General features: G+C 45.9%; 8 non-coding genes across 8 annotated transcripts; all 8 read right to left on the minus strand.

The window, feature by feature from the left end:
* Window positions 1–416: 416 nt before the first annotated feature.
* LOC130330685 (U2 spliceosomal RNA) lies at window positions 417–607 on the minus strand. The gene has a single exon (XR_008873793.1). It is a non-coding gene; the product is annotated as a U2 spliceosomal RNA (small nuclear RNA).
* A 2,077-nt stretch (window positions 608–2,684) lies between these two features.
* Window positions 2,685–2,875, minus strand: LOC130330681 (U2 spliceosomal RNA). The gene has a single exon (XR_008873789.1). It is a non-coding gene; the product is annotated as a U2 spliceosomal RNA (small nuclear RNA).
* Window positions 2,876–4,957: 2,082 nt separating this feature from the next.
* LOC130330686 (U2 spliceosomal RNA) lies at window positions 4,958–5,148 on the minus strand. Its single transcript, XR_008873794.1, has one exon. It is a non-coding gene; the product is annotated as a U2 spliceosomal RNA (small nuclear RNA).
* Window positions 5,149–7,240: 2,092 nt separating this feature from the next.
* On the minus strand, window positions 7,241–7,431 carry LOC130330688 (U2 spliceosomal RNA). The gene has a single exon (XR_008873795.1). It is a non-coding gene; the product is annotated as a U2 spliceosomal RNA (small nuclear RNA).
* Window positions 7,432–9,525: 2,094 nt separating this feature from the next.
* Window positions 9,526–9,716, minus strand: LOC130330689 (U2 spliceosomal RNA). The gene has a single exon (XR_008873796.1). It is a non-coding gene; the product is annotated as a U2 spliceosomal RNA (small nuclear RNA).
* A 2,084-nt stretch (window positions 9,717–11,800) lies between these two features.
* On the minus strand, window positions 11,801–11,991 carry LOC130330682 (U2 spliceosomal RNA). Its single transcript, XR_008873790.1, has one exon. It is a non-coding gene; the product is annotated as a U2 spliceosomal RNA (small nuclear RNA).
* A 2,088-nt stretch (window positions 11,992–14,079) lies between these two features.
* Window positions 14,080–14,270, minus strand: LOC130330683 (U2 spliceosomal RNA). Its single transcript, XR_008873791.1, has one exon. It is a non-coding gene; the product is annotated as a U2 spliceosomal RNA (small nuclear RNA).
* Window positions 14,271–16,348: 2,078 nt separating this feature from the next.
* On the minus strand, window positions 16,349–16,539 carry LOC130330684 (U2 spliceosomal RNA). The gene has a single exon (XR_008873792.1). It is a non-coding gene; the product is annotated as a U2 spliceosomal RNA (small nuclear RNA).
* Window positions 16,540–17,765: the final 1,226 nt, after the last annotated feature.

The raw sequence follows: 17,765 nt of genomic DNA on the forward strand, positions 1-17,765 counted from the left end.
AGACATATGTCCATCAAGTTCAACCAGGGAATTAAGGGGTAGGGGTGTGGCGCGATATTGGGGAAGGGATGAGATTTTATATTTCTTCATAAGCATTAATCTTATTTTGTCAATTAGGAACATTCAGCACCCACCCGCTATCAAGGCAGCTGCCTATCATGTCATGCCCTACCTGCACTGGTGTGCTGGCTACTCAAATGATCCAATTAAGGAGGCCATTTAGTCAGCAGCAGCAGAAGTCCTGTGCCTGGACGCTCCAACAGCGGCCAGACACAAGCAGAAGCAGAAGCAGCAGAAGCACCACCTTTTGTTTTTTGGCTGCAGCAGCAGCAGCAAGGCCCACAGGGCTGGCTAGCTGGCTAGCCAGCAAGCAGGTAGCAATGAAAGTAGGAATCTTTCTTTTTAACCCTGTAAGGGGGTGGTGCACTGTACCCGAAGATACTGCCATATCGGGTCAATGCATAGGGCGACGGAAGCAAGCTTCGAAATCGGCCCCCGTTCTCAAAAATCCATTTAATATATGGTCCCCAGATAGGGGACGTATCAGATATTAAACTGATAAGAACAGATACTACACTTGATCTTAGCCAAAAGGCCGAGAAGCGATAACCGTGAAAGGGGCGGGCCCAACAAGGTCCCCTTCATGGGCACTATCACTGCTTGCTTTCAGGGAGGCTGCCAGACAATTTTCCATGCACACTCTGGACTGGGGGGCAGTCAACCACCAGTACACACAGCAGAACCTAAACCCATACCATTATTGCTAAGCAGCAAGACAGGGGCCCATTGCACTCCCACGGGGCCTTTTTAAATGCAATCCATAACCCGGATTTGCCAGGAACCCTTCTTACTCCTCCTACTTGCATGTGACACTGGGCTTAGGATCTGCATAGGAAACACACACACAAGCACACACCTACCTTTGTTGCCTGCAGATGCCTCCTTGGCTGTCCCCAAACGGTATCAAACCAACACCCACGGGAAGCTGTAAGCATAGAGGACATGCCTGCACCCCATTGGACTTACCTGTGTGGGTTAAATCCGGGTTATTTGACAACCTATGGCGGTGATGGTTCTGCTCAGGCAGAGCAGTGCTGATGCTCCTCATAAAGCTGTCGCTGCTGTGAAGGTTCTAGGTGACATCACAAATCCCTATGGTTACATACACAACAAAGCTGGGTTGTTGTTGTTTACACTCTGCAAGGCCTGTGGAAGTGAGTGACATCATAGCACTGTAGTTCTGAGGGTTCTAGATGGATGCAACAATCTCCTGTTGCTTCTATGAAGGCCATAATAGACGACATCACCAAACAGCTCCATAGTCACATACACAGCAAAGGAGAGATGTTGTTTACACCTAGTGATGTCAGTGGTATTGAGTGACATCACAGCACAGTGCTAAGGCTCCTGGGCCTGGACACAGCAGCGGCTGCAATATCTCAACGGAGAATACGTTTATATATATGTGTGTGTGTGCGCGTATATATATATATATATATATATATATATATATATATATATATATCTCCGCCGAAATCACTTTTAAACCCATTTCCACCTTTTTTTCCCTTCTCTTCCTCTTACTTTTTTTTCACGTTTTTTTACGTTTTTCTCCTTTTCGCCTCTTTTCTGGGCGTATTATTCTTCTTTTTCTTCTTTTTTTTCGTCTAATGCATACCCCATCAGTGCAGCAATGCTTATTCAATACCGCCAGCAGATGGAGACACTGGGGGATAATTTTCTAAGGATTTATACTGATTTTTCCTGTCTGAATTTGTCGCACAGAAAGTTGCAGGCCAAATATGTGTGACATTTCTGCGACTTTAGCTTCTAGAGCATTTTTACAACATTATACATAGGTGCTGAATACATAAAAAGCGACTGTTCAGCGACAGACAAGTCGCATCGGCTGAAAGTAGGCCAGAATGTCAGTCCATGTTGGAGCAGGTTTAGATACAGTCTAAAGTATAGATCTCAAAGTCTGTGCACAGAATTTAGCAAGGGCCTCGCACCTTCTGATGCATCAGGTAGGTGCACAATAGCATAGCCTAACCCTCTGTACTTTGGTCTATATTGATGCGGGACATAGACAGCCAGCTGATGACCAATCCATTAGTGCAATGGATGGCTGGAAGCATTTGTCTTTGCCTTTGCAATACCACAGAAGCAATGCATGGTCAATGTACAGCAATGACACACCTGTGTGAACAGCCAGGAGACCCCCCCCATGTTATGTTACATAGTTACATAGTTAGTACGGTCGAAAAAAGACATATGTCCATCAAGTTCAACCAGGGAATTAAGGGGTAGGGGTGTGGCGCGATATTGGGGAAGGGATGAGATTTTATATTTCTTCATAAGCATTAATCTTATTTTGTCAATTAGGAACATTCAGCACCCACCCGCTATCAAGGCAGCTGCCTATCATGTCATGCCCTACCTGCACAGGTGTGCTGGCTACTCAAATGATCCAATTAAGGAGGCCATTTAGTCAGCAGCAGCAGAAGTCCTGTGCCTGGACGCTCCAACAGCGGCCAGACACAAGCAGAAGCAGAAGCAGCAGAAGCACCACCTTTTGTTTTTTGGCTGCAGCAGCAGCAGCAAGGCCCACAGGGCTGGCTAGCTGGCTAGCCAGCAAGCAGGTAGCAATGAAAGTAGGAATCTTTCTTTTTAACCCTGTAAGGGGGTGGTGCACTGTACCCGAAGATACTGCCATATCGGGTCAATGCATAGGGCGACAGAAGCAAGCTTCGAAATCGGCCCCCGTTCTCAAAAATCCATTTAATATATGGTCCCCAGATAGGGGACGTATCAGATATTAAACTGATAAGAACAGATACTACACTTGATCTTAGCCAAAAGGCCGAGAAGCGATAACCGTGAAAGGGGCGGGCCCAACAAGGTCCCCTTCATGGGCACTATCACTGCTTGCTGTCAGGGAGGCTGCCAGACAATTTTCCATGCACACTCTGGGCTGGGGGGCAGTCAACCACCAGTACACACAGCAGAACCTAAACCCATACCATTATTGCTAAGCAGCAAGACAGGGGCCCATTGCACTCCCACGGGGCCTTTTTAAATGCAATCCATAACCCGGATTTGCCAGGAACCCTTCTTACTCCTCCTACTTGCATGTGACACTGGGCTTAGGATCTGCATAGGAAACACACACACAAGCACACACCTACCTTTGTTGCCTGCAGATGCCTCCTTGGCTGTCCCCAAACGGTATCAAACCAACACCCACGGGAAGCTGTAAGCATAGAGGACATGCCTGCACCCCATTGGACTTACCTGTGTGGGTTAAATCCGGGTTATTTGACAACCTATGGCGGTGATGGTTCTGCTCAGGCAGAGCAGTGCTGATGCTCCTCATAAAGCTGTCGCTGCTGTGAAGGTTCTAGGTGACATCACAAATCCCTATGGTTACATACACAACAAAGCTGGGTTGTTGTTGTTTACACTCTGCAAGGCCTGTGGAAGTGAGTGACATCATAGCACTGTAGTTCTGAGGGTTCTAGATGGATGCAACAATCTCCTGTTGCTTCTATGAAGGCCATAATAGACGACATCACCAAACAGCTCCATAGTCACATACACAGCAAAGGAGAGATGTTGTTTACACCTAGTGATGTCAGTGGTATTGAGTGACATCACAGCACAGTGCTAAGGCTCCTGGGCCTGGACACAGCAGCGGCTGCAATATCTCAACGGAGAATACGTTTATATATATGTGTGTGTGTGCGCGTATATATATATATATATATATATATATATATATATATATTTCTCCGCCGAAATCACTTTTAAACCCATTTCCACCTTTTTTTCCCTTCTCTTCCTCTTACTTTTTTTTCACGTTTTTTTACGTTTTTCTCCTTTTCGCCTCTTTTCTGGGCGTATTATTCTTCTTTTTCTTCTTTTTTTTCGTCTAATGCATACCCCATCAGTGCAGCAATGCTTATTCAATACCGCCAGCAGATGGAGACACTGGGGGATAATTTTCTAAGGATTTATACTGATTTTTCCTGTCTGAATTTGTCGCACAGAAAGTTGCAGGCCAAATATGTGTGACATTTCTGCGACTTTAGCTTCTAGAGCATTTTTACAACATTATACATAGGTGCTGAATACATAAAAAGCGACTGTTCAGCGACAGACAAGTCGCATCGGCTGAAAGTAGGCCAGAATGTCAGTCCATGTTGGAGCAGGTTTAGATACAGTCTAAAGTATAGATCTCAAAGTCTGTGCACAGAATTTAGCAAGGGCCTCGCACCTTCTGATGCATCAGGTAGGTGCACAATAGCATAGCCTAACCCTCTGTACTTTGGTCTATATTGATGCGGGACATAGACAGCCAGCTGATGACCAATCCATTAGTGCAATGGATGGCTGGAAGCATTTGTCTTTGCCTTTGCAATACCACAGAAGCAATGCATGGTCAATGTACAGCAATGACACACCTGTGTGAACAGCCAGGAGACCCCCCCCATGTTATGTTACATAGTTACATAGTTAGTACGGTCGAAAAAAGACATATGTCCATCAAGTTCAACCAGGGAATTAAGGGGTAGGGGTGTGGCGCGATATTGGGGAAGGGATGAGATTTTATATTTCTTCATAAGCATTAATCTTATTTTGTCAATTAGGAACATTCAGCACCCACCCGCTATCAAGGCAGCTGCCTATCATGTCATGCCCTACCTGCACAGGTGTGCTGGCTACTCAAATGATCCAATTAAGGAGGCCATTTAGTCAGCAGCAGCAGAAGTCCTGTGCCTGGACGCTCCAACAGCGGCCAGACACAAGCAGAAGCAGAAGCAGCAGAAGCAGCAGCAGCACCACCTTTTGTTTTTTGGCTGCAGCAGCAGCAGCAAGGCCCACAGGGCTGGCTAGCTGGCTAGCCAGCAAGCAGGTAGCAATGAAAGTAGGAATCTTTCTTTTTAACCCTGTAAGGGGGTGGTGCACTGTACCCGAAGATACTGCCATATCGGGTCAATGCATAGGGCGACGGAAGCAAGCTTCGAAATCGGCCCCCGTTCTCAAAAATCCATTTAATATATGGTCCCCAGATAGGGGACGTATCAGATATTAAACTGATAAGAACAGATACTACACTTGATCTTAGCCAAAAGGCCGAGAAGCGATAACCGTGAAAGGGGCGGGCCCAACAAGGTCCCCTTCATGGGCACTATCACTGCTTGCTGTCAGGGAGGCTGCCAGACAATTTTCCATGCACACTCTGGGCTGGGGGGCAGTCAACCACCAGTACACACAGCAGAACCTAAACCCATACCATTATTGCTAAGCAGCAAGACAGGGGCCCATTGCACTCCCACGGGGCCTTTTTAAATGCAATCCATAACCCGGATTTGCCAGGAACCCTTCTTACTCCTCCTACTTGCATGTGACACTGGGCTTAGGATCTGCATAGGAAACACACACACAAGCACACACCTACCTTTGTTGCCTGCAGATGCCTCCTTGGCTGTCCCCAAACGGTATCAAACCAACACCCACGGGAAGCTGTAAGCATAGAGGACATGCCTGCACCCCATTGGACTTACCTGTGTGGGTTAAATCCGGGTTATTTGACAACCTATGGCGGTGATGGTTCTGCTCAGGCAGAGCAGTGCTGATGCTCCTCATAAAGCTGTCGCTGCTGTGAAGGTTCTAGGTGACATCACAAATCCCTATGGTTACATACACAACAAAGCTGGGTTGTTGTTGTTTACACTCTGCAAGGCCTGTGGAAGTGAGTGACATCATAGCACTGTAGTTCTGAGGGTTCTAGATGGATGCAACAATCTCCTGTTGCTTCTATGAAGGCCATAATAGACGACATCACCAAACAGCTCCATAGTCACATACACAGCAAAGGAGAGATGTTGTTTACACCTAGTGATGTCAGTGGTATTGAGTGACATCACAGCACAGTGCTAAGGCTCCTGGGCCTGGACACAGCAGCGGCTGCAATATCTCAACGGAGAATACGTTTATATATATGTGTGTGTGTGCGCGTATATATATATATATATATATATATATATATATATATATATATATATATTTCTCCGCCGAAATCACTTTTAAACCCATTTCCACCTTTTTTTCCCTTCTCTTCCTCTTACTTTTTTTTCACGTTTTTTTACGTTTTTCTCCTTTTCGCCTCTTTTCTGGGCGTATTATTCTTCTTTTTCTTCTTTTTTTTCGTCTAATGCATACCCCATCAGTGCAGCAATGCTTATTCAATACCGCCAGCAGATGGAGACACTGGGGGATAATTTTCTAAGGATTTATACTGATTTTTCCTGTCTGAATTTGTCGCACAGAAAGTTGCAGGCCAAATATGTGTGACATTTCTGCGACTTTAGCTTCTAGAGCATTTTTACAACATTATACATAGGTGCTGAATACATAAAAAGCGACTGTTCAGCGACAGACAAGTCGCATCGGCTGAAAGTAGGCCAGAATGTCAGTCCATGTTGGAGCAGGTTTAGATACAGTCTAAAGTATAGATCTCAAAGTCTGTGCACAGAATTTAGCAAGGGCCTCGCACCTTCTGATGCATCAGGTAGGTGCACAATAGCATAGCCTAACCCTCTGTACTTTGGTCTATATTGATGCGGGACATAGACAGCCAGCTGATGACCAATCCATTAGTGCAATGGATGGCTGGAAGCATTTGTCTTTGCCTTTGCAATACCACAGAAGCAATGCATGGTCAATGTACAGCAATGACACACCTGTGTGAACAGCCAGGAGACCCCCCCCATGTTATGTTACATAGTTACATAGTTAGTACGGTCGAAAAAAGACATATGTCCATCAAGTTCAACCAGGGAATTAAGGGGTAGGGGTGTGGCGCGATATTGGGGAAGGGATGAGATTTTATATTTCTTCATAAGCATTAATCTTATTTTGTCAATTAGGAACATTCAGCACCCACCCGCTATCAAGGCAGCTGCCTATCATGTCATGCCCTACCTGCACAGGTGTGCTGGCTACTCAAATGATCCAATTAAGGAGGCCATTTAGTCAGCAGCAGCAGAAGTCCTGTGCCTGGACGCTCCAACAGCGGCCAGACACAAGCAGAAGCAGAAGCAGCAGAAGCAGCAGCAGCACCACCTTTTGTTTTTTGGCTGCAGCAGCAGCAGCAAGGCCCACAGGGCTGGCTAGCTGGCTAGCCAGCAAGCAGGTAGCAATGAAAGTAGGAATCTTTCTTTTTAACCCTGTAAGGGGGTGGTGCACTGTACCCGAAGATACTGCCATATCGGGTCAATGCATAGGGCGACGGAAGCAAGCTTCGAAATCGGCCCCCGTTCTCAAAAATCCATTTAATATATGGTCCCCAGATAGGGGACGTATCAGATATTAAACTGATAAGAACAGATACTACACTTGATCTTAGCCAAAAGGCCGAGAAGCGATAACCGTGAAAGGGGCGGGCCCAACAAGGTCCCCTTCATGGGCACTATCACTGCTTGCTGTCAGGGAGGCTGCCAGACAATTTTCCATGCACACTCTGGGCTGGGGGGCAGTCAACCACCAGTACACACAGCAGAACCTAAACCCATACCATTATTGCTAAGCAGCAAGACAGGGGCCCATTGCACTCCCACGGGGCCTTTTTAAATGCAATCCATAACCCGGATTTGCCAGGAACCCTTCTTACTCCTCCTACTTGCATGTGACACTGGGCTTAGGATCTGCATAGGAAACACACACACAAGCACACACCTACCTTTGTTGCCTGCAGATGCCTCCTTGGCTGTCCCCAAACGGTATCAAACCAACACCCACGGGAAGCTGTAAGCATAGAGGACATGCCTGCACCCCATTGGACTTACCTGTGTGGGTTAAATCCGGGTTATTTGACAACCTATGGCGGTGATGGTTCTGCTCAGGCAGAGCAGTGCTGATGCTCCTCATAAAGCTGTCGCTGCTGTGAAGGTTCTAGGTGACATCACAAATCCCTATGGTTACATACACAACAAAGCTGGGTTGTTGTTGTTTACACTCTGCAAGGCCTGTGGAAGTGAGTGACATCATAGCACTGTAGTTCTGAGGGTTCTAGATGGATGCAACAATCTCCTGTTGCTTCTATGAAGGCCATAATAGACGACATCACCAAACAGCTCCATAGTCACATACACAGCAAAGGAGAGATGTTGTTTACACCTAGTGATGTCAGTGGTATTGAGTGACATCACAGCACAGTGCTAAGGCTCCTGGGCCTGGACACAGCAGCGGCTGCAATATCTCAACGGAGAATACGTTTATATATATGTGTGTGTGTGCGCGTATATATATATATATATATATATATATATATATATATATATATATATATATATCTCCGCCGAAATCACTTTTAAACCCATTTCCACCTTTTTTTCCCTTCTCTTCCTCTTACTTTTTTTTCACGTTTTTTTACGTTTTTCTCCTTTTCGCCTCTTTTCTGGGCGTATTATTCTTCTTTTTCTTCTTTTTTTTCGTCTAATGCATACCCCATCAGTGCAGCAATGCTTATTCAATACCGCCAGCAGATGGAGACACTGGGGGATAATTTTCTAAGGATTTATACTGATTTTTCCTGTCTGAATTTGTCGCACAGAAAGTTGCAGGCCAAATATGTGTGACATTTCTGCGACTTTAGCTTCTAGAGCATTTTTACAACATTATACATAGGTGCTGAATACATAAAAAGCGACTGTTCAGCGACAGACAAGTCGCATCGGCTGAAAGTAGGCCAGAATGTCAGTCCATGTTGGAGCAGGTTTAGATACAGTCTAAAGTATAGATCTCAAAGTCTGTGCACAGAATTTAGCAAGGGCCTCGCACCTTCTGATGCATCAGGTAGGTGCACAATAGCATAGCCTAACCCTCTGTACTTTGGTCTATATTGATGCGGGACATAGACAGCCAGCTGATGACCAATCCATTAGTGCAATGGATGGCTGGAAGCATTTGTCTTTGCCTTTGCAATACCACAGAAGCAATGCATGGTCAATGTACAGCAATGACACACCTGTGTGAACAGCCAGGAGACCCCCCCCATGTTATGTTACATAGTTACATAGTTAGTACGGTCGAAAAAAGACATATGTCCATCAAGTTCAACCAGGGAATTAAGGGGTAGGGGTGTGGCGCGATATTGGGGAAGGGATGAGATTTTATATTTCTTCATAAGCATTAATCTTATTTTGTCAATTAGGAACATTCAGCACCCACCCGCTATCAAGGCAGCTGCCTATCATGTCATGCCCTACCTGCACAGGTGTGCTGGCTACTCAAATGATCCAATTAAGGAGGCCATTTAGTCAGCAGCAGCAGAAGTCCTGTGCCTGGACGCTCCAACAGCGGCCAGACACAAGCAGAAGCAGAAGCAGCAGAAGCAGCAGCAGCACCACCTTTTGTTTTTTGGCTGCAGCAGCAGCAGCAAGGCCCACAGGGCTGGCTAGCTGGCTAGCCAGCAAGCAGGTAGCAATGAAAGTAGGAATCTTTCTTTTTAACCCTGTAAGGGGGTGGTGCACTGTACCCGAAGATACTGCCATATCGGGTCAATGCATAGGGCGACGGAAGCAAGCTTCGAAATCGGCCCCCGTTCTCAAAAATCCATTTAATATATGGTCCCCAGATAGGGGACGTATCAGATATTAAACTGATAAGAACAGATACTACACTTGATCTTAGCCAAAAGGCCGAGAAGCGATAACCGTGAAAGGGGCGGGCCCAACAAGGTCCCCTTCATGGGCACTATCACTGCTTGCTGTCAGGGAGGCTGCCAGACAATTTTCCATGCACACTCTGGGCTGGGGGGCAGTCAACCACCAGTACACACAGCAGAACCTAAACCCATACCATTATTGCTAAGCAGCAAGACAGGGGCCCATTGCACTCCCACGGGGCCTTTTTAAATGCAATCCATAACCCGGATTTGCCAGGAACCCTTCTTACTCCTCCTACTTGCATGTGACACTGGGCTTAGGATCTGCATAGGAAACACACACACAAGCACACACCTACCTTTGTTGCCTGCAGATGCCTCCTTGGCTGTCCCCAAACGGTATCAAACCAACACCCACGGGAAGCTGTAAGCATAGAGGACATGCCTGCACCCCATTGGACTTACCTGTGTGGGTTAAATCCGGGTTATTTGACAACCTATGGCGGTGATGGTTCTGCTCAGGCAGAGCAGTGCTGATGCTCCTCATAAAGCTGTCGCTGCTGTGAAGGTTCTAGGTGACATCACAAATCCCTATGGTTACATACACAACAAAGCTGGGTTGTTGTTGTTTACACTCTGCAAGGCCTGTGGAAGTGAGTGACATCATAGCACTGTAGTTCTGAGGGTTCTAGATGGATGCAACAATCTCCTGTTACTTCTATGAAGGCCATAATAGACGACATCACCAAACAGCTCCATAGTCACATACACAGCAAAGGAGAGATGTTGTTTACACCTAGTGATGTCAGTGGTATTGAGTGACATCACAGCACAGTGCTAAGGCTCCTGGGCCTGGACACAGCAGCGGCTGCAATATCTCAACGGAGAATACGTTTATATATATGTGTGTGTGTGCGCGTATATATATATATATATATATATATATATATATATATATATTTCTCCGCCGAAATCACTTTTAAACCCATTTCCACCTTTTTTTCCCTTCTCTTCCTCTTACTTTTTTTTCACGTTTTTTTACGTTTTTCTCCTTTTCGCCTCTTTTCTGGGCGTATTATTCTTCTTTTTCTTCTTTTTTTTCGTCTAATACATACCCCATCAGTGCAGCAATGCTTATTCAATACCGCCAGCAGATGGAGACACTGGGGGATAATTTTCTAAGGATTTATACTGATTTTTCCTGTCTGAATTTGTCGCACAGAAAGTTGCAGGCCAAATATGTGTGACATTTCTGCGACTTTAGCTTCTAGAGCATTTTTACAACATTATACATAGGTGCTGAATACATAAAAAGCGACTGTTCAGCGACAGACAAGTCGCATCGGCTGAAAGTAGGCCAGAATGTCAGTCCATGTTGGAGCAGGTTTAGATACAGTCTAAAGTATAGATCTCAAAGTCTGTGCACAGAATTTAGCAAGGGCCTCGCACCTTCTGATGCATCAGGTAGGTGCACAATAGCATAGCCTAACCCTCTGTACTTTGGTCTATATTGATGCGGGACATAGACAGCCAGCTGATGACCAATCCATTAGTGCAATGGATGGCTGGAAGCATTTGTCTTTGCCTTTGCAATACCACAGAAGCAATGCATGGTCAATGTACAGCAATGACACACCTGTGTGAACAGCCAGGAGACCCCCCCCATGTTATGTTACATAGTTACATAGTTAGTACGGTCGAAAAAAGACATATGTCCATCAAGTTCAACCAGGGAATTAAGGGGTAGGGGTGTGGCGCGATATTGGGGAAGGGATGAGATTTTATATTTCTTCATAAGCATTAATCTTATTTTGTCAATTAGGAACATTCAGCACCCACCCGCTATCAAGGCAGCTGCCTATCATGTCATGCCCTACCTGCACAGGTGTGCTGGCTACTCAAATGATCCAATTAAGGAGGCTATTTAGTCAGCAGCAGCAGAAGTCCTGTGCCTGGACGCTCCAACAGCGGCCAGACACAAGCAGAAGCAGAAGCAGCAGAAGCAGCAGCAGCACCACCTTTTGTTTTTTGGCTGCAGCAGCAGCAGCAAGGCCCACAGGGCTGGCTAGCTGGCTAGCCAGCAAGCAGGTAGCAATGAAAGTAGGAATCTTTCTTTTTAACCCTGTAAGGGGGTGGTGCACTGTACCCGAAGATACTGCCATATCGGGTCAATGCATAGGGCGACGGAAGCAAGCTTCGAAATCGGCCCCCGTTCTCAAAAATCCATTTAATATATGGTCCCCAGATAGGGGACGTATCAGATATTAAACTGATAAGAACAGATACTACACTTGATCTTAGCCAAAAGGCCGAGAAGCGATAACCGTGAAAGGGGCGGGCCCAACAAGGTCCCCTTCATGGGCACTATCACTGCTTGCTGTCAGGGAGGCTGCCAGACAATTTTCCATGCACACTCTGGGCTGGGGGGCAGTCAACCACCAGTACACACAGCAGAACCTAAACCCATACCATTATTGCTAAGCAGCAAGACAGGGGCCCATTGCACTCCCACGGGGCCTTTTTAAATGCAATCCATAACCCGGATTTGCCAGGAACCCTTCTTACTCCTCCTACTTGCATGTGACACTGGGCTTAGGATCTGCATAGGAAACACACACACAAGCACACACCTACCTTTGTTGCCTGCAGATGCCTCCTTGGCTGTCCCCAAACGGTATCAAACCAACACCCACGGGAAGCTGTAAGCATAGAGGACATGCCTGCACCCCATTGGACTTACCTGTGTGGGTTAAATCCGGGTTATTTGACAACCTATGGCGGTGATGGTTCTGCTCAGGCAGAGCAGTGCTGATGCTCCTCATAAAGCTGTCGCTGCTGTGAAGGTTCTAGGTGACATCACAAATCCCTATGGTTACATACACAACAAAGCTGGGTTGTTGTTGTTTACACTCTGCAAGGCCTGTGGAAGTGAGTGACATCATAGCACTGTAGTTCTGAGGGTTCTAGATGGATGCAACAATCTCCTGTTGCTTCTATGAAGGCCATAATAGACGACATCACCAAACAGCTCCATAGTCACATACACAGCAAAGGAGAGATGTTGTTTACACCTAGTGATGTCAGTGGTATTGAGTGACATCACAGCACAGTGCTAAGGCTCCTGGGCCTGGACACAGCAGCGGCTGCAATATCTCAACGGAGAATACGTTTATATATATGTGTGTGTGTGCGCGTATATATATATATATATATATATATATATATATATATATATATATATCTCCGCCGAAATCACTTTTAAACCCATTTCCACCTTTTTTTCCCTTCTCTTCCTCTTACTTTTTTTTCACGTTTTTTTACGTTTTTCTCCTTTTCGCCTCTTTTCTGGGCGTATTATTCTTCTTTTTCTTCTTTTTTTTCGTCTAATGCATACCCCATCAGTGCAGCAATGCTTATTCAATACCGCCAGCAGATGGAGACACTGGGGGATAATTTTCTAAGGATTTATACTGATTTTTCCTGTCTGAATTTGTCGCACAGAAAGTTGCAGGCCAAATATGTGTGACATTTCTGCGACTTTAGCTTCTAGAGCATTTTTACAACATTATACATAGGTGCTGAATACATAAAAAGCGACTGTTCAGCGACAGACAAGTCGCATCGGCTGAAAGTAGGCCAGAATGTCAGTCCATGTTGGAGCAGGTTTAGATACAGTCTAAAGTATAGATCTCAAAGTCTGTGCACAGAATTTAGCAAGGGCCTCGCACCTTCTGATGCATCAGGTAGGTGCACAATAGCATAGCCTAACCCTCTGTACTTTGGTCTATATTGATGCGGGACATAGACAGCCAGCTGATGACCAATCCATTAGTGCAATGGATGGCTGGAAGCATTTGTCTTTGCCTTTGCAATACCACAGAAGCAATGCATGGTCAATGTACAGCAATGACACACCTGTGTGAACAGCCAGGAGACCCCCCCCATGTTATGTTACATAGTTACATAGTTAGTACGGTCGAAAAAAGACATATGTCCATCAAGTTCAACCAGGGAATTAAGGGGTAGGGGTGTGGCGCGATATTGGGGAAGGGATGAGATTTTATATTTCTTCATAAGCATTAATCTTATTTTGTCAATTAGGAACATTCAGCACCCACCCGCTATCAAGGCAGCTGCCTATCATGTCATGCCCTACCTGCACAGGTGTGCTGGCTACTCAAATGATCCAATTAAGGAGGCCATTTAGTCAGCAGCAGCAGAAGTCCTGTGCCTGGACGCTCCAACAGCGGCCAGACACAAGCAGAAGCAGAAGCAGCAGAAGCAGCAGCAGCACCACCTTTTGTTTTTTGGCTGCAGCAGCAGCAGCAAGGCCCACAGGGCTGGCTAGCTGGCTAGCCAGCAAGCAGGTAGCAATGAAAGTAGGAATCTTTCTTTTTAACCCTGTAAGGGGGTGGTGCACTGTACCCGAAGATACTGCCATATCGGGTCAATGCATAGGGCGACGGAAGCAAGCTTCGAAATCGGCCCCCGTTCTCAAAAATCCATTTAATATATGGTCCCCAGATAGGGGACGTATCAGATATTAAACTGATAAGAACAGATACTACACTTGATCTTAGCCAAAAGGCCGAGAAGCGATAACCGTGAAAGGGGCGGGCCCAACAAGGTCCCCTTCATGGGCACTATCACTGCTTGCTGTCAGGGAGGCTGCCAGACAATTTTCCATGCACACTCTGGGCTGGGGGGCAGTCAACCACCAGTACACACAGCAGAACCTAAACCCATACCATTATTGCTAAGCAGCAAGACAGGGGCCCATTGCACTCCCACGGGGCCTTTTTAAATGCAATCCATAACCCGGATTTGCCAGGAACCCTTCTTACTCCTCCTACTTGCATGTGACACTGGGCTTAGGATCTGCATAGGAAACACACACACAAGCACACACCTACCTTTGTTGCCTGCAGATGCCTCCTTGGCTGTCCCCAAACGGTATCAAACCAACACCCACGGGAAGCTGTAAGCATAGAGGACATGCCTGCACCCCATTGGACTTACCTGTGTGGGTTAAATCCGGGTTATTTGACAACCTATGGCGGTGATGGTTCTGCTCAGGCAGAGCAGTGCTGATGCTCCTCATAAAGCTGTCGCTGCTGTGAAGGTTCTAGGTGACATCACAAATCCCTATGGTTACATACACAACAAAGCTGGGTTGTTGTTGTTTACACTCTGCAAGGCCTGTGGAAGTGAGTGACATCATAGCACTGTAGTTCTGAGGGTTCTAGATGGATGCAACAATCTCCTGTTGCTTCTATGAAGGCCATAATAGACGACATCACCAAACAGCTCCATAGTCACATACACAGCAAAGGAGAGATGTTGTTTACACCTAGTGATGTCAGTGGTATTGAGTGACATCACAGCACAGTGCTAAGGCTCCTGGGCCTGGACACAGCAGCGGCTGCAATATCTCAACGGAGAATACGTTTATATATATGTGTGTGTGTGCGCGTATATATATATATATATATATATATATATATATATTTCTCCGCCGAAATCACTTTTAAACCCATTTCCACCTTTTTTTCCCTTCTCTTCCTCTTACTTTTTTTTCACGTTTTTTTACGTTTTTCTCCTTTTCGCCTCTTTTCTGGGCGTATTATTCTTCTTTTTCTTCTTTTTTTTCGTCTAATGCATACCCCATCAGTGCAGCAATGCTTATTCAATACCGCCAGCAGATGGAGACACTGGGGGATAATTTTCTAAGGATTTATACTGATTTTTCCTGTCTGAATTTGTCGCACAGAAAGTTGCAGGCCAAATATGTGTGACATTTCTGCGACTTTAGCTTCTAGAGCATTTTTACAACATTATACATAGGTGCTGAATACATAAAAAGCGACTGTTCAGCGACAGACAAGTCGCATCGGCTGAAAGTAGGCCAGAATGTCAGTCCATGTTGGAGCAGGTTTAGATACAGTCTAAAGTATAGATCTCAAAGTCTGTGCACAGAATTTAGCAAGGGCCTCGCACCTTCTGATGCATCAGGTAGGTGCACTGTAGCATAGCCTAACCCTCTGTACTTTGGTCTATATTGATGCGGGACATAGACAGCCAGCTGATGACCAATCCATTAGTGCAATGGATGGCTGGAAGCATTTGTCTTTGCCTTTGCAATACCACAGAAGCAATGCATGGTCAATGTACAGCAATGACACACCTGTGTGAACAGCCAGGAGACCCCCCCCATGTTATGTTACATAGTTACATAGTTAGTACGGTCGAAAAAAGACATATGTCCATCAAGTTCAACCAGGGAATTAAGGGGTAGGGGTGTGGCGCGATATTGGGGAAGGGATGAGATTTTATATTTCTTCATAAGCATTAATCTTATTTTGTCAATTAGGAACATTCAGCACCCACCCGCTATCAAGGCAGCTGCCTATCATGTCATGCCCTACCTGCACAGGTGTGCTGGCTACTCAAATGATCCAATTAAGGAGGCCATTTAGTCAGCAGCAGCAGAAGTCCTGTGCCTGGACGCTCCAACAGCGGCCAGACACAAGCAGAAGCAGAAGCAGCAGAAGCAGCAGCAGCACCACCTTTTGTTTTTTGGCTGCAGCAGCAGCAGCAAGGCCCACAGGGCTGGCTAGCTGGCTAGCCAGCAAGCAGGTAGCAATGAAAGTAGGAATCTTTCTTTTTAACCCTGTAAGGGGGTGGTGCACTGTACCCGAAGATACTGCCATATCGGGTCAATGCATAGGGCGACGGAAGCAAGCTTCGAAATCGGCCCCCGTTCTCAAAAATCCATTTAATATATGGTCCCCAGATAGGGGACGTATCAGATATTAAACTGATAAGAACAGATACTACACTTGATCTTAGCCAAAAGGCCGAGAAGCGATAACCGTGAAAGGGGCGGGCCCAACAAGGTCCCCTTCATGGGCACTATCACTGCTTGCTGTCAGGGAGGCTGCCAGACAATTTTCCATGCACACTCTGGGCTGGGGGGCAGTCAACCACCAGTACACACAGCAGAACCTAAACCCATACCATTATTGCTAAGCAGCAAGACAGGGGCCCATTGCACTCCCACGGGGCCTTTTTAAATGCAATCCATAACCCGGATTTGCCAGGAACCCTTCTTACTCCTCCTACTTGCATGTGACACTGGGCTTAGGATCTGCATAGGAAACACACACACAAGCACACACCTACCTTTGTTGCCTGCAGATGCCTCCTTGGCTGTCCCCAAACGGTATCAAACCAACACCCACGGGAAGCTGTAAGCATAGAGGACATGCCTGCACCCCATTGGACTTACCTGTGTGGGTTAAATCCGGGTTATTTGACAACCTATGGCGGTGATGGTTCTGCTCAGGCAGAGCAGTGCTGATGCTCCTCATAAAGCTGTCGCTGCTGTGAAGGTTCTAGGTGACATCACAAATCCCTATGGTTACATACACAACAAAGCTGGGTTGTTGTTGTTTACACTCTGCAAGGCCTGTGGAAGTGAGTGACATCATAGCACTGTAGTTCTGAGGGTTCTAGATGGATGCAACAATCTCCTGTTGCTTCTATGAAGGCCATAATAGACGACATCACCAAACAGCTCCATAGTCACATACACAGCAAAGGAGAGATGTTGTTTACACCTAGTGATGTCAGTGGTATTGAGTGACATCACAGCACAGTGCTAAGGCTCCTGGGCCTGGACACAGCAGCGGCTGCAATATCTCAACGGAGAATACGTTTATATATATGTGTGTGTGTGCGCGTATATATATATATATATATATATATATATATATATATATATATTCTCCGCCGAAATCACTTTTAAACCCATTTCCACCTTTTTTTCCCTTCTCTTCCTCTTACTTTTTTTTCACGTTTTTTTACGTTTTTCTCCTTTTCGCCTCTTTTCTGGGCGTATTATTCTTCTTTTTCTTCTTTTTTTTCGTCTAATGCATACCCCATCAGTGCAGCAATGCTTATTCAATACCGCCAGCAGATGGAGACACTGGGGGATAATTTTCTAAGGATTTATACTGATTTTTCCTGTCTGAATTTGTCGCACAGAAAGTTGCAGGCCAAATATGTGTGACATTTCTGCGACTTTAGCTTCTAG

Source organism: Hyla sarda, unplaced genomic scaffold (assembly GCF_029499605.1).
Source record: "Hyla sarda isolate aHylSar1 unplaced genomic scaffold, aHylSar1.hap1 scaffold_3393, whole genome shotgun sequence".
Classification (NCBI taxonomy): Eukaryota; Metazoa; Chordata; class Amphibia; order Anura; family Hylidae; genus Hyla; species Hyla sarda.